At 45.7% G+C, this 23147-nt stretch overlaps 2 long non-coding RNA genes across 2 annotated transcripts; one reads left to right on the forward strand and one right to left on the reverse strand.

Moving 5' to 3' along the window:
* Positions 1-466: 466 nt before the first annotated feature.
* LOC103889337 (uncharacterized) lies at positions 467-16492 on the reverse strand. Its single transcript, XR_008527419.2, has 10 exons — positions 16094-16492; positions 14538-14625; positions 12448-12576; positions 11979-12161; positions 10122-10283; positions 4599-4672; positions 4206-4310; positions 3613-3710; positions 2987-3085; positions 467-2873 (listed from the first exon to the last, which is right to left on the reverse strand). It is a non-coding gene; the product is annotated as an uncharacterized LOC103889337 (long non-coding RNA).
* Positions 16493-16572: 80 nt separating this feature from the next.
* On the forward strand, positions 16573-18057 carry LOC112134388 (uncharacterized). The gene is made up of 2 exons (XR_008527420.1): positions 16573-16953; positions 17957-18057. It is a non-coding gene; the product is annotated as an uncharacterized LOC112134388 (long non-coding RNA).
* The last annotated feature ends 5090 nt before the right edge of the window (positions 18058-23147 follow it).

Raw genomic sequence — 23147 nt, forward strand, 5'->3', positions numbered from 1 at the left:
GAAATATGCACCCTTTGTCAATTAATAAATGGAACACCTGCCTTAAAAACCAGGGAGTTCTGCTAGGGTGAATCACTCCCTACGACCCTGACCTGTGTAGGGAACATAAAAACCTAGAGTCTGGGGACCTATAATATTGAAGGCCACATTGCAGATGTGGAGACCTTACCAAAGTACAGCCTTTCCACAAGGAACTACCAAACACCAGCTGGCTGTCTCCATGGGCCACCGCCGTATCTCTGGCTCTCGTTTCCCCCAGAGATGCTCTATTCCAGCCTTCTCTTACATTTTGTATCCCGCACAGTTCCTGGCATAAGGAGTTACAACATAGCAGGCTGCTATGTTAATGGTGATCTACTGCAGATCCAACCTGAAATTCCGGCACGGCGCTTTGTGTTTGAGAAATTAAAGGGGAGAGAATGGACCCAGCCTGCTAGAATATAAAAAATTTAAAGAAGAAAAAAATATTAAAATAAAATTTTCTCCTAAAGAGCACTCAAAAGCACACTCTCACTAAGGCTGGATCTATTTATCTCTCTCTTGCTTTTTTCTTTCTGAGATAGGGTCTCACTCTGTCACTCAGAATGGAGTGCAGTGGCAAGATCACCGCTTACTGCAGCTTTCAACTCCTGGGCTCAAGCTATCCTCCCACTTCAGCCTCCCGAGTAGCTGCGATTGCAGGTGCATGCCACCAGGCCTGGCTAATTTTTAAATTTTTTGTAGAGACGGGGTCTCGCTATGTGGCCCAGACTGGTCTTGAACTCCTGGGTCAAACTAATCCTCTTGCCTTGGCCTCCCAAAGTGCTAGGATTATAGGCTTTAGCCACTGTGCCCAGTCTATTTATCTTTCTATAACTCATATATTAAATCTTCCTCCTTAAATCACCTCCTACCCACCCATCTGCAGGGATAGCAAACACAGGTCTCAGAGGGTCAGGCAACCTACAGGAGGGAATGAGGCCAGAGTAATGTGGGAGACCTGGGGGAACTGTAGCAAATTGCAAGGTATTCACTTCGATAGTTCTTCAACGCTGTGATGGTCAAACCAAACACAGAAACAGGAAGCCCAGTTCAGTCGCCAGCAGCCAATGTGGGATATTTGATCCACGTGCTACGGAGCAAACTGCTTACGATGACCTGGTCTCCACCAACCTGCTCTTCAAGTCCAGCCGCTCCTGCCCAAGTCCCTACACTCTACTGACATGACCCACATTCACAGTACTCTCCTGAAACTTTGCTTGTTCACTCTTTTTTTTCTTTTCCCCACGAATTTTTTTTTTTCTTTTTTTTACTTTTTTTGAGACAGAGTCCCCTTCTGTCACACAGGCTGAAGTACAGCAGGATGGTTGTGGCTCACTGCAGCTTCCATCACCTGGGCTCAAGTGATCCTCCAACCTTAACCTCCCAAGTAGTTGGGATTACAGCCATGTAACACCACACCCGGCTAAATTTATTATTTTTTCTTTTTATTTTGTTTTTCAGATGGAGTCTCGCTCTGTCGCCCAGACTGGAGTGCAGTGGCATGATCTCGGCTCACTGCAACCTCTGCCTCCTGGGTTCAAGCGATTCTCTTTCCTCAGCCTCCCGAGTAGCTGGGATTACAGGTGTGTGCCACTATGCCCAACTAATTTTTATATTTTTAGTAGAGACGGGGTTTCACCATGTTCGCCAGGCTGGTCTTGAACTCCTGACCTCAGATGATCTGCCCACCACGGCCTCCCAAAGTGCTGGGATTACAGATGTGAGCCACCGTGCCTGGCCAGTTTATTATTTTTTCTAGAGACAGGGTCTCACTATGTTGCCCAGACTGGCCTTGAACTCCTGGGCACAAGCAATCCTCTGGCTTCCACCTCCCAAAGAGCTGGGATTACAGGCTTGCACCAACACATCAGGCCCTAACAAACACTTCTTGAGCTCCTACTAAATACCAGGCACTATAATAGGTGCCCAGGAAACAGCAGTGAACAAGGTATAAGAGTTACTGCCCTTGGCCGGGCGTGGTGGCTCACGCCTGTAATCCCAGCACTTTGGGAAGCCGAGGCAGGTGAATCACCTGAAGTCAGGAGTTCAAGACCAGCCTGACAAACGGTGAAACCCTGTCTCTACTAAAAATACAAAAATTAGTGGGGCATGGTTGTGCATGTCTGTAATCCCAGCTACAGCTACTCGGGAGGCTGAGGCAGGAGAATCGCTTCAACCCAGGAGGCGGAGGTTGCAATGAGCTGAGGTCGCGGCGCTGCACTCCAGCCTGGGCAACAACAGTGAAACTCTGTATCAAAAAAAAAAAAAAAAAAAGTTTCTGCCCTCACAGAGCTTATAGGGTAGCAGGATCCCTCATGAATGGCTTGGTGCCCTCCCCCAAGGTAATGAGTGAGTTCTCTCTCTACTAGTTCATGTGAGAGCTGATTGTTTAAAGAGCCTGGCACCTCCTCCCCTCTCCCTTGCTCTTCTCAACAAGTGACATGCCGGCTCCTCCTTCACCTTCCGCCATGAGAGGAAGCCTCCTGAGGTCCTCACCAGCAGATGCTGGTACTATGTGTTTTGTTTTTTTTTTTTCTGAGACAGGGTCTCACTCTGACACTCAGGCTAGAGAGCAGTGGTATAATTATGGCTCACTGCAACCCCGACATCCTGGGCTAAAGAGGTCTTTTTACCTTAGCCTCCCAAGTAGCTGAAACCACAGGCATGCATCAGTGCACCATCATACCTGGCTATTTTTTTTTTATTTTTAGCAGAGACAAGATCTCACCATGTTTCCCAGGCTGGTTTCAAACTTCTGGGCTCAAGCAATCCTCCTGCTTCAGCATCCCAAAGTGCCGAGATTACAGGTATGGGCCACTGCTCCCAGCCTGGCACCATGCTACTTGTATAGTCTGCAAGACCGTGAGCCAAATAATCTGTTTTTCTTTATAAACTACCCAGCCTGAGGTGTTTCCTTATGGCAATGCAAAATGGACTAATGTAGGAATCACAGGCCAACACTTACCAGACTGTGATGAGCACATGACAATAGTAGAGTGGGACTGAAACGTTCCCCAGGGGCTTCTTGCATCATAGAGAGTAGGGTGAGACATCTTGGCTGAGGCTAAAGGTGAGCAAAGATGAGAGTGAGAGAGTGATGATGGAGGTAGGGAGAGGGTTTCCTAAAGGACCAATAAAGTTCCCCAAGGAAACTAACATTCCTTGTGGCTGGAGGGTAGGGATTTGGGGAGGGTGATTCAGGATAAAACTGGGAAGGTGAGCGGAGACCAGCTCTTACCAGGCCCTGTGGCCAAATTAGTTTGGACTTTGTCTTAAAGGCAACGGGCAGTCACCAGCAGGTTTTCATCAAGAACTATTTTGACCCAAATTTGCCTTTTAGGAGAATTCCTCTGGTTTCAGTGAACAGGCCGAAGTGAGCAAGCCTAATAGGAAGACAATTGGAGGCCCTCACAATAAACCGGTGTAAAAGAGAATAGGGCCACGCATGGTGGCTCCTGCCTGTAATCTCAAAACTTGAGAAGTCCAAGGTGGGTGGATGGCTTGAGCCCAGGAGTTTGAGACCAGCCAGAGCAATGTGATGAAACACATCTCTACAAAACACAAAAATTAGCTGGGCATAGTGGCTCGTACCTGTGGTCCCAGCTACCCCAGAGGCTGAGGCGGAAGGATAGCTTGAGCCTGAGAGGTTGAGACTGCAGTGAGCCAAGATCAAACCACTGTGCTCCAGCCTGGGAAACACACAGAGACTGTCTCAAAAAAAAAAAAAAAAAAAAAGAAAACAAAAAGAAAAAGATCTCATTCTTCACTTATTAGTGCCCTAACATTATCATGAGAATCTTGGTGACACAGTGAATTCAACTGTCATGGTAATTCAGCAACCCACACATTTAAGTTTGTGTTTGATTACCAATAATATCACCCCTGTGGATACAAGAAATAAGGAATTGTGTTTGGGCTATCATGGAAGCTCTCTGGATCTCAGACCATGACTTACGCTGAGAGGTAAAGACTTGAGCTTTTTGCTTTTCCCTCTGTAAGTGCTCAAGTGCAGCGGTCCCCAATCTTTGGGGGACCAGGGACCGGTTTTGTGGAAGACAGTTTTTCCATAGACTCGGGGCAGCAAAGGTCAGTTTTGGGCTATATAAAGCACATTACATTTATTGTGCACTTTATTTCTATTATTATCACATTGTAGCATATAAGAAAATAATTATATAACTCACCATAATGTAGAATGAGTGGGAGTCTTGACCTTCTTTTCCTGCAACTAGATGGTCCCATCTGGGGGTGATGGGAGACAGTGACAGACCATCAGGCATTAGATTCTCCTAAGGACACAGCAAGACAGATCCCTTGCATGCACAGTTCACAACAGGGTTTGTGCTCACATGAGAATCTGACGCTGCCGCCGATCTCACAGGAGGCAGAGATCAGGTGGTAACGTGGGGAGCGGCTGTAAATACAGATGAAGCTTCGCTCGCACACCCTCTACTCACCTCCTGTTGTGTGGCCCAGTACAGGCCTGTGACCCAGGGATCGGGGCCCCTGCTGAAGTGCATCCAAAAGGATTCTTCCCACACCAGCCTTCATAGTGGTCAAGTGCAGCAGCCACTTACCTCCCAAAGCATGTGCCTCAGCTGGCATTTCATCACAATCAACAGTACATGGTAGCTTGAGTCATTGTGAGGTCCTGGAAATCAACAGCATCCCATGTCCCATTGGCAAGGAGCTCAGCACTGCCCCTTGGAAAACCAAACCTATGCCCAAATCCCAGTTGTCTGGGTCTATCTCCCGGGACCCTTCACAGCATCAATTCTGTATTTGTCAGAGTCCTAACAAGAGACATAAACCACTCAAAAGTTTAAAGTGTTCAATTTAAAATAAAAAATTATTAATTATAACAGGGCAACAGCATAATGAGAGATTCACTACCAAAAAGTAAAGAGAACGCTAGAGAATATAGGACTAGCAGAGGCCAGGCACGGTGGCACATGTTTATAATTTCAGCAATTTGGGAAGCCAAGGCAGGAAGATTCCTTGAGGCCAGGAGTTTGACACCAGCCTGGAAACACAGTGAGACCCTGTCTCTACCCAAACAAACTAACTAACAACAACAAAAAAAAAACCTGGGTGTGGTGGCACACACCTATAGTCCTAGGTACTTAGGAGACTGAGGTGGGAGGATTGCTCTAGCCCAGGCGGTCAAGGCTGCAGTGAACCATGATTTTGCCACTGCACTTTAGCTTGGGCAACAGAGGGAGACCCTGTCTCCAAAAAAACAAAGAGTATAGGACCAGCTGATATAACAAGCAGTAACTGTCCCTACTGTCCCAACGCTGAGATACTACGATCAAGGAAAAGACTCCCCACTATGGGTGAGATCCAGCCCCCCCTTGGAGAGAGCACACTCATGGGTAATTCAATAGCAGAATTGCTGCATTACCACATGGTCGAACATGCTAGCAATCTGCCCTCTGGAATTTGCTGAAAATTCACCCTCTGCGGTGCTAGATTAAGCTATTAATGAACAGTTGTCTCACTACAAATCCACCCAGGCAGATGCAGAGAAACTGCTGGTCACTGGGTGCTGCTGAGCACCGTGCAGGGCAGGAGCCCGGTGAGGGAGAAGCTCAGTGCCTGTGGAGATTCGCACACCACAACCAGAAAGAAAAGCCTCTTACAAAGTCCCTCTAGTACTACGTACTGACAACATTTAATCATGTACCAGCTGACAGAAGAAGCATTTAAGGAACCCACCTCTATGTCTGCAGATCAGGCAGTGAAGGGTGAATATGGAACTGATGGGCAGTCATTGGATGGACAGCTGGTACATGACATATTTCCCTCTACCAAGAAAGAAAGGGAAGAGAGAAAAGAGAGAGAGGACCAGGCATGGTGGTTCACACCTATAATCCCAGCAGTGTGGGAGGCCAAGGAAGGTGGATCACTTGGGTCCAGGAGTTAGAAACCAGCCTGGGCGACATAGTGAAATCCTGTCTCTACTAAAAATAAAAGAAATTAGCTGAGTGTGCTGGAGTTTGACTGTAGTCCCAACTTCTCAAGAGGCTGAAATAAAAGGATCACGAGTGTCTGGAGGTTCGAGACTGCACTGAGCCGTGTTCACACTCCTGCCTAAGTGACACAGCGAGATCATGTCTCAAAAAAAGAAATGTTGGTGAAAATGTGGAGAAACTGGAACCCACATACATTACTGGTGGGAACACAAAATGGTTTAACTACTTTGGGTGTTTCTTTTCTTGTCGTTTTATTTATTTATTTATATTTTTACTTTTTTTGTGTGACAGAGTCTCACTCTTTTGCCCTGGCTGGAATGCAGTGGTGTGATCCTGGCTCACTGCAACCTCCACCTCCTGGGTTCAAAAAATTCTCCTTGCCTCAACCTCCCAAGTAGCTGGGATTACAGGCATCTGCCACCATACCCAGCCAGGCTGGTTTGAACTCCTGACCTCAAGTTATCCACCCGCCTCGGCCTTTCGAACGCTGGGATTACAGACATGAGCCACCGCACCTGTCTTCTTGTCATTTTAATTTGATTTTTCAAAAACCGAGACAGGGTCTTGCTATCTTGCCCAAGCTGGTCTCTCTTTACTCGTAGGCTCAAGTGATCCTCCCACCTCAGCCTCTCATGTAGCTGGGATTACATCAGTCACTGCACCTGACTGGTGTAACCACTTTGGAGAACAGTTTCTCAAAAGGCTAAATGTACAACATCATAGAATGCAACAATTTCTCTCCTAGGTATATATCCCAGAAAAATAAAAATGTACGTCCACCCAAAAACTTGTACATGAATCTTCATAGCAGCATTATTCATAACAGCCAATACATGCAAACAACCCAAATGTTCACCAACTGAAGAATAAACAAAATGTGGTGTGTCTCTACCATGGAATATTATTCAGCCATAGAAGGAACGAAATACTGACACATGCTATGACAGGAAGGAACTCTGAAAACACTGTGCTAAGAGGGAAAAAAAAGCCAGCCACAAACGATCACATACTGCACAATCCTATTTATATAGAAGGTCCAGATTAGGCAAATCTATGGTGACAAAAAATAGATCAGTGGTTGCCTATGGGGAACACAGAAGCGTGGGGGGAGTAAGCCACTAGCTTACTCCCCTCCATGTTCTTAGCTAGTGGCTAAGAACAGTGGATTTCTCTATAGGGTAATGAAAGCTTCTAAAATGGATTGTGGTGATAGATCACAGCTCCATGAATATTCTAAAAACCACTGAATTGCATACTTTGATAAATAAATTGCATGGTATGTGAACTACATTTCAATAAAGTTGTTATATAAAAAAAAGAAAATAGTGGGCTGGACACAGGTGGCCCATGGCTGCCTATAATCCCAGCACTTTGGGAGGCTGAGGCAGGAGGATCACTTGAGGACAGGAGTTTGAGATCATCCTGGGCAGCACAGCACGATCCCATCTCTACAACAAAAAAACAAAAACTTTAGCTTTGCATGGTGGTGTACGTCTGTAGTCCAAGCTACTTGGGGAGGCTGCGGTGGGAGTATTGCTTGAGCCCAGGAGTTTGAATCTACAGCGAGCCATGATCACACCACTGCATTGCAACCTGAGTCAGAGCAAGATCCTGTCTCCAAAAACGAAAGAAAAGAAATGCAAGTTTTTATCACTTTGTGAGAGTAACCAAGTTTGCAAAGAAACACATAAGAACAAGAGCACTGAATGGTGAGAGTGGGAGGCTGGTTAGGCTCATTGCTAGCTAAGGGACTTCTGGAAAATTCATTAGTAAAATCACAGCTCTGGGGGTCAGTCAGGCAGCCAAATGATGAATGTTAAATCCATTACAAATGCCCATCGTCTTTCTTTACATCCCTTCTAATGAAAAATTCCTAAGTGCCTAAATAGCAAGTGTTCTCAAATGATAGCAGCTGTTTATTAAAGAAATAACACCTCAAATTTTAAAAACCATGATTCAAATATTACTTTCTTCCTCCCATTTTACATGTGTGCCACCTAAAGAACAGAGAATTTAAGTAATTTTTCTAAGTGGCAGAGCACAGATTTAAATCCTATCACTTTGGCCTCAGAGTTTGTGCTTTATTTTATTTTATTATTTTAAAATTCACCTTTTTTAAAACCAAGAGGCTTATGCAAAATTCTGCTAGGATTCAAAAAAAGCCTCTTGCTTTTCCTGACCGTGGGTCAAGGCAGGGCTCGTGCTGCATTTTCTTTACTTATAATTGGATAGAGACATGATGACAGGAGCTCTCTTGGTGATTGTGCACCAGAAAGGAGAGTGAAGAGAAGCACAGGGAAGCCAGTCTTACCATGTTTGAGCAACTGAACCAATGTCAGCCTCAGCCTACCTGCACAATTACTTTTATGTGAGAAAAACAGGCATCTCCCTATTTTGATAATCACAGCTAGCTACAGTAGCAAACAATCCTAAAGCTATTCTTGGTAACATTATTCCTAGAGCCTCAATCCTTTTAACTCATTATATTAGCTGTTCATTTCTCTGTTTTTCCTGACATCTAATTGATAACCAAAAGCTTATGTTATTAAATAAGCTTTGGATTAACAGGATCAATGAATGAAGAGTTTTAAGATACCAAAAAAAAGTTCACAGAAGTACCTGCCAAATGTGCCAACTGACTACTATGAACTAATTTACTTTTGAGAAACAGGCTATTTCTTATATGCTACTGACAGTGCCTATAAAAATGGTGCACATTAACTGGCTGTTTTATTTTCTCCCCAGTCTTAATATCTAATATCTACAGACTGAGATTAGGGCACCAGCGTATACAATGTAACTTCATACTAGACTTCGAAGGGGACACGAAGTGTAGAAATCATAATCTTCTCCATAAAGTTCCTGTCACCTTGGAATTAACCTCCCCTTTACATTGTTCACCTTGTTCAAATCTTCATAGGTTCAGGCTCAGGTCTCTGTGCTCGCGCAGTGTGTCTTTTTACCAAAAGGAACACCTCATGCACTTTTCCAAAAGGAGAAAAGTAAAGGTTTGAATGGATTTTTAGTTCTCGGCATTTTTGAACAGAAATAATCAGGTATTAAGTTGCTCAAAGATGCCCACAAGCTTTCATAAGAGAAACATCTAATTCATAACCAAGAGTTTCTGTTATTAAGTAAGCTTTCCTTTAACAGGATCAATGAATGAAGAGTTTAAATACTCGCTCTAATCCCCATTCAGTCATCTGGTATACTCTCTGTGAGGTATACTCTTAGTCATCTGGTATCCTCTCTCTGAGTATGCCAGCTGATTAAATGGAAATTATTGCACCACTAAACACCAGTACTGCAAACTCTTATTTAAAAAATCAACACCTAGGACATAAAAAAATGATCCTAGGCTGGGCACGGCGGCTCACGCCTGTAATCCTAGCACTTTGGGAGGCCGAGGCAGGCAGACTGCCTGAGCTTAGGAGTTTGAGACCAGCTTGGGCAACATGGTGAAACCCCATCTCTACTAAAATACAAAAAATTAGCCGGATGTGGCGGTGTGCGCCTGTAGTCCTAGCTACTCGGAAGGTTGAGGCAGGAGAATTGCTTGAACCTGGGAGGCTGAGGCTGCAGTGAGCAGAGATCATACCACTGCACTCCAGCCTGGATGACAGAGCGAGACTTTCATCTCCAAATAAAAAAAGAATGATCCTAACGCAGTTATTTCCTTTTGCATCTATGAGGAGATGAAAGAAATACCCATATTTGATGGTTGGTTGGGAACTGTCTTTGGTATTGTAGGAAGTATTTTAATACTGTGAACATGAAAAGATGAGAACCCTGCAGACCCCGTGGGCATGGAGAGAAGGAAGTACATTAGAGGGTGTCGTAGGAAATACTTTGATTCCAGGCACCGCTGTTTAAACCACCCCTTAACTTTCTTTCCTTAAAAGAATAAAAAAAACAAAGACAAAAGATGAAACATTCCATGTGACCCTCTGCACCCTTATTTGTTGTAATAAAGGAAAAGCATTTTAGGGATTTTCTTGAGTGCAGTTTATGATGTGATCCATGTTATTTACTTCCTGTTAATAATTTTCAAAATTTCAATTACAGACATTCAGAAATTTAGCTTTATCACAGGCAGCTGTTCACAGGTAAAACTAGTTTGGTTACCTTCATCTGTATAAACATGAAGCTAGTGAGCTGACATAACTATTAAACTGGAGAATCAACAGAAACACGCCAAGGACTGGCCCTTACCTTCCACAGTGACCTCAATGTCAGGAAGCTTTTCATTACTCTCAGGGCTTCGTGGTCTTTTTAGAAACTGTGAAGCTGTAAAATAAAGCACAGAATTACTTTAGTATATTGTAGAAAAAAATACAGAAAGAGATGCTTTATAAGAGCAGAGTATTAAAATTCATTCAGTTTGGCTCTTTTCAAAGAAACCTGCAGAATTAAACTTGTAGTGTAATCCTCCACAGGGGGCTCAACAAAGCCACGGAAACATGAATGAAGTGGGATTGCAAATGTGACACTTCCAACAAAATTTTTTTTAAAGAAAAAGAGGTCCATTAAATAAAATACCTTCAAAAGCCAAGAAACTAACTGCAAGTCCCACAAAGAGAGTGGCCAATGATTCTGTGTGATTTAAGAAATGCGGATAAAGAATGTCTTAATGCAGTGAAATATAATACGAAATACAGGTAATCTCTTACCTTTAGTGTTTATTTTATTAGCCACTCCAGGAGGCAAGTAGGAAATAACTAGTTCAGGTCTAGAAAGAAACTTACTTTTTACCAACAATGGTGGCCTCGCAGCTAGTAAAACGGTTGTGATATGACCAGGGTTTTTTCCTAAAGCTGTTCACAGAGTCATCCTGTAATGTCACAATAATTCCTATCATCGTGTATGAAAACCCTGACTTTTCCTTCCTATGACTGGCAAGTAGTTGTCTGAAGAGTAAATTACTTCTTTCATGAAAAAGAAAATTGACACTAGTGTGCTTTCTTCAGCCACTAAAGTTCTGCAGAAATGCAGATATAATAAGAAAAACTCAATCATCAGGCTGGGCACAGTGGCTCACACCTGAAGTCCCCATACTTTGGGAGGCTGAGGTGGGTGGGTCACCTGAGGTCAGGAGTTTGAGACCAGCCCGACCAACTTGGTGAAACATCATCTCTTCGAAAAATACAAAAATTAGCCGGGCATGGTGGTGCATGCCTGTAATCCCAGCTACTTCGGAGGCTGAGGCAGGAGAATCACTTGAACCTGGGAGGCGGAAGTTGCAGTGAGTTGAGATCTCGCGCCATTGCACTGCAGCCTGGGCAACAAGAGTGAAACTCGGTCTCAGAAAAAGGAAAAGAAACTCAATCATCAATATTTACTTGCTAATAAGACTGACCCAGGAATAACAGAGCAGATAAAACCCAGCAGATTAAATTTCATTCAAGTACTAAGGCATAGTGCATGCCACCACAGTGTGTCTGAACATCATGGAGGCAGTGGTCACTATTCTTGCACTGATGAAGATGACTGAGTACAGGATGGGGAATGGCAGGGGCAATGGAGAGTGCCAGGACTGCGGCTCAGAGCCAGGCTTTTCCATCAAGGACTTACAGCCACAACTGTCACCTCTAGCTAGAAAAACATTTTAGTAGAAATGTCATTTTATTGTTTTAATTCCAGAAATGACGACAGTGGCAAATAGAACTTACTTTTTATTGTTGTTGTTGTTGAGGCAGAGTCTCACTCTGTCACCCAGGCTGGAGTGCAGTGTTGTGATCTTGGCTCACTGCAGCCTCTGCCTCCCAGGTTCAAGTGATTCTCCTGCTTCAGTCTCCCAAGTAGCTGGGATCACAGGTGCCCGCCACCGTGCTCGGCTAATTCTTTGTATTTTTAGTGGATACGGGGTTTTCCCATGTCTGCCAGGCTGGTCTCGAACTCCGGACCTCAGGTGATCTGCCCGCCTCAGCCTCCCAAAGTGCTGGGATTACAAACATGAGCCACCACACCTGGCCTAAAACTTACTTTTTACCAACAAACTTGATTTTATTACTCCCACGGACGATCCTTTCAAGTCATGGAATTCCAAACCAGGAGGGCTTCAAAAGGGAATCCTGTCTGGCAAACCTTCTACACACAGGAACTCGGGGTTTGATTCAAACACAGGATATGGTACTTTTACTGCCTCAGTGAGTCCAAGAGCTTCAGCTGAAAGAGAACATAATTTGTGGAAAACAAAATTTGACACAGACATTCTTTTACTTGTATCTGCATTCTCAAGTACATTATGGACAAATTCTCTACAATCAAGCAATATTCACTTCATATTGAAGGCATTTTGCTTAGGATATTGGGCAAATCTGAAGAACAAGCCTAAAAATTAAGTACTTTTGGGAGGAACATTTTAACCCTTTCCCTCAAAAGGAGTGTTATGTTAGTAACCAAAATGACCTCTGTGTTCTAAGCAGAAATGACCGAAGGCCATTCCACATACCAGTGGCCCCTGGCAGCCTTTGCATTCCATCAAGAGTCAGGGTAGCTGTTCAAAGACAGGTGGTGTCTATGATGCAACTAAGCAGCACTCAGTAAGTTCATGTCATCAGACACACAGTAGACAGGATTCCTGATAAGAGACAGGAAACATCAGCACCAGGTATTGAGATAATGGACAGGAATGCCCCAGGAATGCTGTGAGTGCTCCCCAGTCCTTACTTCCTTCTCCATGACAGATACACCCAAAACTGAAACACACTTTCTTGCTGAGCCTGTTCAGAATCGTTCAAGACAGCACTCCAGGAAACCTCTGTCAACAAATCTAAGTATTTGCCGCACGTGTTAGCCAGATTTGAAGTACAGACAGTGGAATGACACTTATCCCAATGCCTCCCTTCCTCTCCCATCCTGACACATGAGAAAGCTGAATCCAAGAGAAATGAAGTCACCTGCTTGGTTTCAATAGCAAGTGTAGTAGTAGAAATCAACCAAAATCCAGTTTCTGGGACCTTCCTTTTTTAGGTCCTAAACTTCTATAATTCATTCAGACATAACCCTTCACTGATACGTTATTAAATTAAAGACCAACAATAGGGGAAGGACTATGAGTCCCTTCATGTTCATATAAAAGGGCAAGACTCATCTCCAAAAAATAAAAAATAAAAAAAATTTCAATTAAAAAAAATAGTGTGATGGTCTTTGGCGATGTTTAAATAGAAAATACAAGTATCACTTTCAAATAAGCTGACAGTTTCTGAACATGTAATAACCAGGGTCACAGAATCAGAGGCCAGTGAGAAGATTCAAAAGTACCCCTGTGAGCCCCCGTGACACATACACCACCAGGAAAATTTCCTGTTCCTGTCCCTCCAACGAATCCACAGCAACATAATGTTGGCAAGTGACACGATCTGCCTCCCCTATCTCCAGGCAGCCACAGGGAAAGTGAAGAGCAAAGGGACCATTCCCTGTGTCACTGATAAGTGAGGCTCAATGGGAAACACGAAGCATGAGGGGCACCCAAAGTTAGCTGACAAGTTCAGTATCTCCCCTTTGTCTTCCTGCTTCAGGTATTATCTGCATCTTTCTGCTCTTTTCATGATAAGGAAAGAAGCAGCAATAGCAATAGCGTGTCTAAATGTGGGACTACCCATCGAGCATCATGGAACTTAATATAGAAGTTTATACAACCCTCGGAGCTTTCAGAACCTGGTGTCCTAACACGTACATCCAAGTTTTCTAAAGCTCTTGACCAAGGTAGTAGACTGTGAGCCCCCAGGAGTTCACACAGGTTTTCTAGGATCTTCACACTGCTAACCACAGTCATGGCAACGCCTTCATTGCCTTTTTAAACAATTGTTTTCCCAATTGTCCCCTTAAAATTGGGCAGTATAGGCTGGGCACGGTGGCTCACGCCTGTAATCCCAGCACTTTGGGAGGCCAAGGTGGGCAGATCACATGAGGTAAGGAGTTTCAGCCTGGCCAGCATAGTAAAACCCTGTCTCTATTACGAAATACAAAAATTAGCTGAGCATGGTGATGGATGCCTGTAATCCCAGCTGCTCCGGAGGCTGATGTTTGAGGTATAAGAATCCCTCGAACCCAGAAGGCGGAGGTTACAGTGAGCCGAGATAGTACCAGTGCACTCCAGCCTGGGCAACAGGAGTGAAACTCCATTACAAAAAAAAAAAAAAAAAAAAAAAAAAGAAGCAAGCCCAAATCTTTTTTGTTTTTTGAGATGGAGTCTTGCTTTGTCGCCCAGGCTAGAGTGCAGTGGTGCGATCTCGGCTCACTGCAAGCTCTGCCTCCCGGGTTCATGCCATTTTCCTGCATCAGCCTCCCGAGTAGCTGGGACTACAGGCGCCCGCCACCACGCCCAGCTAATTTTTTGTATTTTTAGTAGAGACGGGGTTTCACCATGTTAGCCAGGATGGTCTCGATCTCCTGACCTCGTGATCCTCCCGCCTCAGCCTCCCAAAGTGCTGGGATTACAGGCATGAGCCACGGCACCCAGCCAGGCCCAAATCTTAAAGTAAAACTTTTAGCATAGAATATAAGAATTGGTGAGAATTCCATTCCCTGGTTACTTACCCCATAGGCTGAAGAGCTGCCTCTGCCTCTAAGGATCAGGGCATTCTGTTTTTGATAGCAGAACCTAAGTCAGAATGCAGCACAATCCCTGAAAAGTAGAACATCAGGGTGAGTTATCCTGACCTTAAGATTGCTTCTCTAGCTCTTTCATTAAAAAAAATATATATATATATATATTATATATATGAACCAAGAAGCCGATCCCCTGTTGCCACCTCAGTTATTTGAACTCAGCTACTCAAGGTCTATTTTGTCGAGATCAAGGGCTCCTATGAGTGACGGTGAGGCAGATCTGATCACTCAGAGGGGGAAAGGTAACCTTATAAAACCTGAAGATGTGAAAGGAGAACGTAGCTGTTGCTCAGAAACTCCACTAGCCCATCTTGAAAAGAAATTATCTACAAACAGAGTAATTCCCAGTTTCCAATTCTAGGCCTTATAGTTTTGCTGAGTGTCCCTAAACTTTTCTTTTCCTTTTTTTTTTTTTTTTTTTTTTTTTTTGGAGACAGTCTTGCTCTATTCCCCAGGCTGGAGTGCAGTGGTGCAATCTCGGCTCACTGCAACCTCCGCCTACTGAGATCAAGCAGTTCTGATGCCTCAACCTCCCAAATAGTGGAGACTGCAGGTACATGCCACCATACCTGGCTGATTTTTGTATTTTCAGTAGAGATGGGGTTTCACCATGTTGGTCAGGCTGGTCTCGAACTCCTGAACTCAGGTGATCCGCCTGACTCAGAAGCCCAAAGTGCTGGGATAACAGACGTGAGCCACCACGCCTGGCCTTCTGCTCTCTCTTATTTTGCCCACCTAATGTAAGAAAACTAAGCTAAAATACATTTTTTAAGCAAACCAAAAGGAAGCTCTCTAGGTGGTATGGCTACTATACTCAGGAGACTTGAACTTTCCTTGACCCAAAAATGGCTGTCTGGAAGTCAGTATCCTCAGAGTACACTTCAGATGCAAACTAGAATACATCAGTGTAAACTAAGGAAGTCCACAGCCTTTGCTTGCGTAAAACTAGATGCAACAGGCCGGGGGCCGTGGCTCACGCCTGTAATCCCAGCACTTTGGGAGGCCGAGGCGGGTAGATCACGAGGTCAGAAAATCAAGACCATCCTGGCTACCACGGTGAAACTCCGACTCTACTAAAAATACAAAAAAATTATCCGGGCGTGGTGGCTGGCTCCTGTAGTCCCAGCTACTGGGGAGGCTGAGGCAGGAGAATCGCATGAACCCGGGAGGAGGAGCTTGCAATGAGCCGAGATCGCGCCACTGCACTCCAGCCTAGGCGAAAAAGCGAGACTCCGTCTCGGGGGGGAAAAAAAATACACCAAGCGTGCACCACGCCTGGCTAATTTTTGAAACTTTTCTACAGACGGGGTTGCGTCACGTTGCCCAGGCCAGTCTTGAACTCCTTAGACCAAGCCATCCTCCCCCTCGGCCTCCCAAAGTGCTGGGATTATAGGGTCCAGCCAGCCTCATGTTTTCTTTAAGCAGTCCCTCCCTGTTGCACACTTGGATAGTTTATTTATTTATTTTTTTTAAACAGTGTTTACCTCAGTCTCGCAGGATGGAGTGCTGTGATGGGATCATAGCTCATGGCGGCCTTGAACCCTGGGGTTCAAGGAGCTGGGAAGTTGAGGTGAAACTACTGAAATGGGGTCGCGCCCAGTTGCTCAGGCTGCTCTTTAACTCCTGGCCTGAAAGGATCCTTCCGCCTCGGCCGCATCCAGACATAGTTTTCTAGTTTTGACCCACATAAACACTGTGCTGGGTCGGAGTTTGTCAACTACCCATCTCCAGCCAGCAACACTAGCAACACAAAGGACCTGGCAGGGAAGTCGCGGTTACCAGGCTCCACTCTAAGGAGAAAACAGCCTAGCTCAAGACACTGTACCGTCTGTGACGTCGCGGAACGCCCGGTGCTGTGACGTCACCGAAGACACGCGCCCGTGACGTCGCCGAAGGCCCACCCCCGCGACGCCGCCAGAAGCCCGCCCCCGCGACGCCGCCAGAGGCCCGCCCCAATCGGAACTCGAGGCGGGGCTGCGAGGGGGTGGGCGGGGTCCTCCAGAAGCGCGCATGCGCAGGCGGGTGGCCACAGGCAGCTGGTAAGCTTCTGCAGGCTCAGACCGGGCGGCAGGCACCAATAAACTACAAGGGGAGCTTTACCACTGCCTGGATTACTACTACCTGCGCGACTTCCCGGCCTGCGCGTTGGGCGCAGCAAGGGCTTGAGGCTACTGGAGCACGCGCTGCGTACCAACCTGCTGGCGCCTGGCGGGCACAAGGACAAGGTGGCGCAGAAGCTCCTCAATGGACAGCACAAGCCCGCTAGAGCCAGCTGCAGCCCTTGCCACGCACTCGCCTCACCTGAGGCTGTGTAGGTGCGGCCCCCAACACCTAACCCAGCCAGGTACCGGGGACCACAGCAGCGTCCCCTGCCGCCCAGCGCCGCTCATACTCGGCAGGGTTGGCCCCCTCTGCGGCTGCCCCGCATTAGGGAGCTGCAACCCCTAGCTTGACCTCTGATGGCTGTTGCAGCAACATTAAAACCTTTGGAAATTTGTAGGGTGGTAGAAGGGGCTAGGAAACAAAGAAAACATCTCATTAAAAATAAAAGCGATCGGGCCAGGTGTGGTGGTTCACGTCTGTAATCCCAGCACTTTGGGAGGCCAAGGGAGGTGGATCGCGAGGTCAGGAGTATAAGATCATCCTGGCCAGGATGGTGAAACCCCGTCTCTACTAAAAATGCAAAAATTAGCCAGGCGTGGTGGCGAGCACCGATAATCCAAGCTACTAGGGAGGCTGAGGCAGAGAACTGCTTGAACCCGGGAGACTGAGGTTGCAGTGAGCCGAGATCGCTCCACTGCACTCCAGCCTGGGCGACAGAGCGAGACTCCGTCTCAGAAAGAAAAAAAAGAATTGCTTGAACCCAGGAGGTTAAGGTTACGGTAAGCCGACATTACGCCACTGCACACCAGCCTGGGTGACAGGACAGAGTGAGATCATGTCTTTAAAAAAATATATATGCAAGTGAGAGCTTTCCTTCCAGTGCTCATGCTCAAACTGAGTAAAGTAATCGGGCCGGCCCGGTGGCTCAGGGGCCCTTAATTCCAGCACTTTGGGAGGCTGAGGTGGGCGGATCACTTGAGCTGAGGCGTTCCAGACTAGCTTGGGCAACATGGTGAAACCCTGTCTCTACAAAAATACAAAAAATTAGCTGGGCATGGTGGCGAAGGCTTGTAGTCCGCACTGCTTGCGGGGCTGAGGCAGTAGGATCGCTTGAGCCCGGGAGGTGGAGGCTGCAGTGAGCGGTGATCTCGCCACTGCACTCCAGCCTGGGCGACAGAGTGAGACACTGTGTCAAAAAAGAAAAAGAAACTAACTGATCTATGTTTTTGTCTGATTTCCTACAGGATACCAAAGGACCTGTTCAAAGTATTTTCTGTAACTCCAACTGTAACCTGGTTCTAGAAGGAGAGAATCCATGTTTGGTAAACAGAACTTTTCACCCTGACTTCAGTTTACTGCTTCGATATCTTTTCCTTACTAATTGATTGTTAATTAAGTCCTGCCTAGCAAGTATAAAAACCTCTGCCTCCTGGGTTCAAGCAATTCTTCAACCTCAGCCTCCCCAGTAGCTGGAATTACAGGTGCCCACTACCACGCCCAGCTAATTTCTGTGTGTGTGTTTTTTGTTTGTTTGTTTGTTTTTGAGACGGAGTCTCGCTCTATTGCCCAGGCTGGAACGCAGTGGCGCGATCTCGGCTCACTGCTAGCTCTGCCTCCCGGGTTCACGCCATTCTCCTGCCTCAGCCTCCGAAGTAGCTGGGACTACAGGCGCCTGCCACCACGCCCGGCTAATGTTTTGTATTTTTAGTAGAGACAGGGTTTCACCGTGTTAGCCAGGATGGTCTCGACCTCCTGACCTCGTGATCCCCCTGCCTCGGCCTCCCAGAGTGCTGGGATTACAAGAATGAGCCACCGTGCCCAGCCCACATTTTAGAAAATGAATTCTAAGGCACAGAGAGTTCAAGTACCTTTCCAAAGATGACACAGCTAATTAGACAGCAGACCAGGTGGCCTGACCCCAGGACTTTTGCCCTTGACCTCTACACTACCATGTCGAGCACAGCAGTAAATATTTCATACAGTTTCATCCAGATTTTTCCTGTTGGTTGTGGTAAACCACATATTGTTGTTTTGAGACAAGGTCTTGCTCTGTTCCCCAGGCTGCTAGTATGAAGTGACACAAACATGGCTCACTGCAGCCTCAACCTCTGGGGCTCAGGCAATCCATTTCAGCTTCCCAAAGTGCTGGGATTACAGGAATGAGCCATCATGCCTGGCTTCACACTATATTTTAATGTTTTTTTTGAAAATGGAAACTTTTACCAATGACTCACTTCATTCAAACTAATGATAAGGAAATGATGTTACTCTCTTTTGTTTTGTTTTTGCATTTTTTTTTCTTTTTTGAGACAGGGTCTTGCTCTGTTGCCCAGGCTAGAGTAGGTAGTGCAATCATGGCAGCCTCGACCTCCCAGACTCAAGCAATCCTGCCCCTGCTAACCAAGTAGCTGAGACTACAGGTGCATGCTACCACGTTTGGCTAATTTTTGTTGTAGAGACAGAGTTTCACCATGTTGCCCAGGCTGGTCTCAAACTCCTGGTCTCAGCTATCCTCTACCCTCAGCCTCCCAAAGTGTTAGGATTACAGGCATAAGCCACTGTACCTGGTTGATGCTGTTCTTTTTAAATGCATTTTTACTTTTTTTTTTTGAGACGGAGTCTCACTCTTTCTCCCAGGCTAGAGTGCAGTGGTGCAGTCTCGGCTCCCTGCAGCCTGGTCTTGAACTCCTGACCTCAGAAGATCCACCCGCCTTGGCTGCACACAGTGATTTTGCTCATTTTAGATACTAGAACTTTTTAATTAAAAAAAAAAAAAAATTCTTTTTTTGAGCTGCAGTGCAGTGGCATTATCTCGGCTCACTGCAACCTCTGCCTCCCAGGTTCAAGCGATTCTCCTGCCTCAGCCTCTTGAGTAGCTGGGACTACAGGCGCATGCCACCATGCCCAGCTAATTTTTGCATTTTTAGTAAAGACAGGGTTTCACCATGTTGGCCAGGATGGTCTCGAACTCTTGACCTCATGATCCACCTGCCTCAGCCTCCCAAAGTGCTGGATTACAAGCATGAGCCACTGCGCCTAGCCAAAACAACAAAAAAAAAATTTTGAGACAAAGTCTGTCATGCAGGCTGGAGTACAGTGGCAGAGTCACAGCTCACTGCAGCCTGAGTCCGGCAGCTGAGGCTGCCTTGAGCCATGATCTTGCCATTGCACTCCAGCCTGGGTGACAGAGAGGCCTTGTCTCAAAAAATCCATCCATCAATCAATCAATTGTTCCACTATAGGTAATCTGTCATTTGCTGTTTAACTACTTTCAAGGTTTTATCTTTAATTCTGAGAGGTTTGTGACATATCCTTGCATAATTCATCTAATTTATCCTGTTTGTGGTTCATTCTCCTTCTTAAATCTGTAGCTTTCTGCCTTTGAAAATTTGGGGGAGATTTTCAGCTGCTATTTAATATTTTTTTAGCCATATGCATTTTTCTCCTCTCCTTCTAGGACTCCAGTGACAAGAATGACAGATTTTTTTTTTTCTTTTACCGTCCCACAGGTCCCTAAGCCTACACTTTAAAGGTTCAGTTTTCTCTCTGTTGTTCACATTGGGAATTTCTATTGATCTATATCCCAGTTAATAGATCCATTCTTCAGTCACTGCAATTCTAATATGAATTCTTTTTTTTTTTTTTTGAGATGGAGTCTCTCTTTGTCGCCTAAGCTGGAGTGCAGTGGCACCATTTTGGCTCATTGCAACCTCTGCTTCCCAGTTCAAGTAGTCATTCTTGTGCCTCAGCCTCCCGAGTAGCTGGGATTACAGGCATGCACCGCCATGCCCAGCTAATTTTTGTATTTTTAGTAGAGACGGGTTTCACCACATTGGCCAGGTTGGCCTCAAACTCCTGAGCTCAGGTGATCCACCCGCCTCAGCCTCCCAAAGTGCTGAGATTACAGGTGTGAGCCACTGTGCCCGGCCCTCTAATATGAAATTTAAGAACTTCCAGTTATTATCATTTGCAATTCTAAAATTTCCATTTGGTTCATGTCTCCAGTGGTTTTGCTGGGGCTTTTTCATTTGTTTGAAGCATGTTTCTCTTTACTCATTGGTGAATTTTTATGATGTTTTCTTTAAAATCTTTGTCAGATAATTCCAACATATGTGTCGTTTGGTTCAGATATGATGTTTTTTGTTTTTTTTTTTTGACACAGAATCTCGCTCTTGTCAGGCAGTCTGGAGTGCAGTGGTGCAATCTCGGCTCACTGCAACCTCCACCTCCTGGGTTCAACCTATTCTCCTGCCTCAGCCTCCTGAGTAGCTGGGATTACAGGCTCCCAACACCATGCCTAGCTAACTTTTGTACTTTTAGTAGAGATAGGGTTTCGCCATGCTGGCCAGGCTGGTCTCAAACTCCTGACCTCAGGTGATCTGCCCCCATCGGCCTCCCAACATGCTGGGATTACAGGCTTGAGCCACTGCACCCGGCCATTTTTTTTTCTTTTTTCTTTTTTTTTTTTTTTTTTGAGATAGAGTCTAGCTCTGTCTCGCAGTCTGGAGTGCAGGGCGCAATCCTGGCTCACTGCAACCTTCGCCTCCGGGGTTCAAGCAATTCTCCTGCCTCAGCCTCCCGAGTAGCTGGGATTACAGGCGCCCACCAACACGCCTGGCTAATTTTTATATTTTTAGTAGAGACCGGGTTTTGCCGTGTTGGCCAGGCTGGTCTCAAACTCCTGACCTCAGGTGATCTGCCTGCCTTGGCCTCCCGAGGTGCTGGGATTACAGGCAGGAGCCACTGCGCCCAGCTGGTGAGTGATTTTTTTATTGTGTCTTGAAAGTGTGGGGTGTTATATTAGGAGGCTCTCAGTCTGATTTAAATATTCTTTAGCCAACATCACAGTGGTGGGAAAAGGGAGTTGCGACCTCATTACCATGGGTGGAGGCAGAAATCCAGGCTCCCCTCTCAGCCCCCACCAATACCACAGAGAGGGTGGAGAGGACAGGAACAAACAATTCATTTTCACCTGGCAGGGCTGGAAGTTCAGTCTCCACCCAACCTCTACTGACACTGTGGAGAAAGGGAAGTGCCCTACACTTCCAAGAGCAGGGGGAGGAGTTTCAGTTTCCCCATTCAACCTTTCTTAACACAGAGAGGAACCTGGGGAAAAACTAAGTACAAATTTCTTTTTTCGCTGGGGTGGGGCATAGAGGCTCATGCCTGTAATCCCAGCACATTAGGAAGCCAAGGTGGGAGGACTGCTTGAGTCCGAGAGTTTAAAACAAGCCTGGACAGCTGGGCGCGGTGGCTCACGCCTGTAATCTCAACACTTTGGGAGGCTGAGGCGGGTGGATCACAAGGTCAGGAGATCGAGACCATCCTGGCTAACACGGTGAAACCCCGTCTCTACTAAAAATACAAAAACTTAGCCAGGTATGGTGGCACGCACCTGTAGTCCCAGCTACTTGGGAGGCTGAGGCAGGAAAATCGCTTGAACCCAGGAGGTGGAGGTTGCAGTGAGCTGAGATCACGCCACTGCACTCCAGCCTGGGCGACAGAGCAAGACTCCATCTAAAAAAAAAAAAAAAAAAAAAATAGTGAGATGCTGTCTCTGTAAAAAATTTTAAAATTACCTGGGTGCAGTGGCACACATGTGTAGTCTCAGCTACTCAGGTGGCTGAGAAGGGAGGCTAGCTTGAGCCCAGGAGGTCCAGGCTGCAATGAGTAATGTTTGCAACACTGCACTCCAGCCTGGGTGACAGAGCAAGACCTTATCTCATAAAGAAAAGAAAAAAAAGAATTTCACGATGGCAGCTACAGAGCCCTAAAGTCCAAGCACAGGGCCCTATGCAGTCACACCTTTGTGCTTCTCACTCAATTTTCTGTTTTTCATAACGATCCTGAAAGCTCTTGTTCTCTATAGGTGATTTATATTTGTTTCTATTGTAAATTAATTATTTCTCCATAATATTTGCTAAGTAGTTAGTAATAATATATAGGAAAGTCATTTTGTACAGTTAGTTTTTATGGTTATTTTAGAATTTCATCTCTAAGATGGAGATGAAATTCTATAGTTTCAATATAAATTCCTTTGGGTTTTTTTTCCTTTTTTTTTTTTTCCTGTGAAAAAGTCTCACTCAAGCCAGCATGCAGTGTTGAGATCACAGCTCACTGCAAGCTGAAATTCCTGGGCTTAGGTGATCTTCCCACCTTAGCCTCCCCAGTAGCTGGGACTACAGGTACACACTACCATGCCCAGCTAGTGTTTTATTTTTTGTAGAGATGGGGGTCTCGCTATGTTTCCGATGTTGCTCTCGAACTCCTGGCCTCAAGCAGTCCTGCTGCCTTGCCTCCAAAAGCGATTACAGGCGTGAGCCACAACACCCAGCCTTCTCTTGGGTTTTCTACATAAAATAACCATCTACAAATAATAGCTATTATTTGTTCTAAGTTCAGACAACAACCCCATGAAGCAGTAATATTATTAAC

Source organism: Pongo abelii, chromosome 6 (genome assembly GCF_028885655.2).
Source record: "Pongo abelii isolate AG06213 chromosome 6, NHGRI_mPonAbe1-v2.0_pri, whole genome shotgun sequence".
Lineage (NCBI taxonomy): Eukaryota > Metazoa > Chordata > Mammalia > Primates > Hominidae > Pongo > Pongo abelii.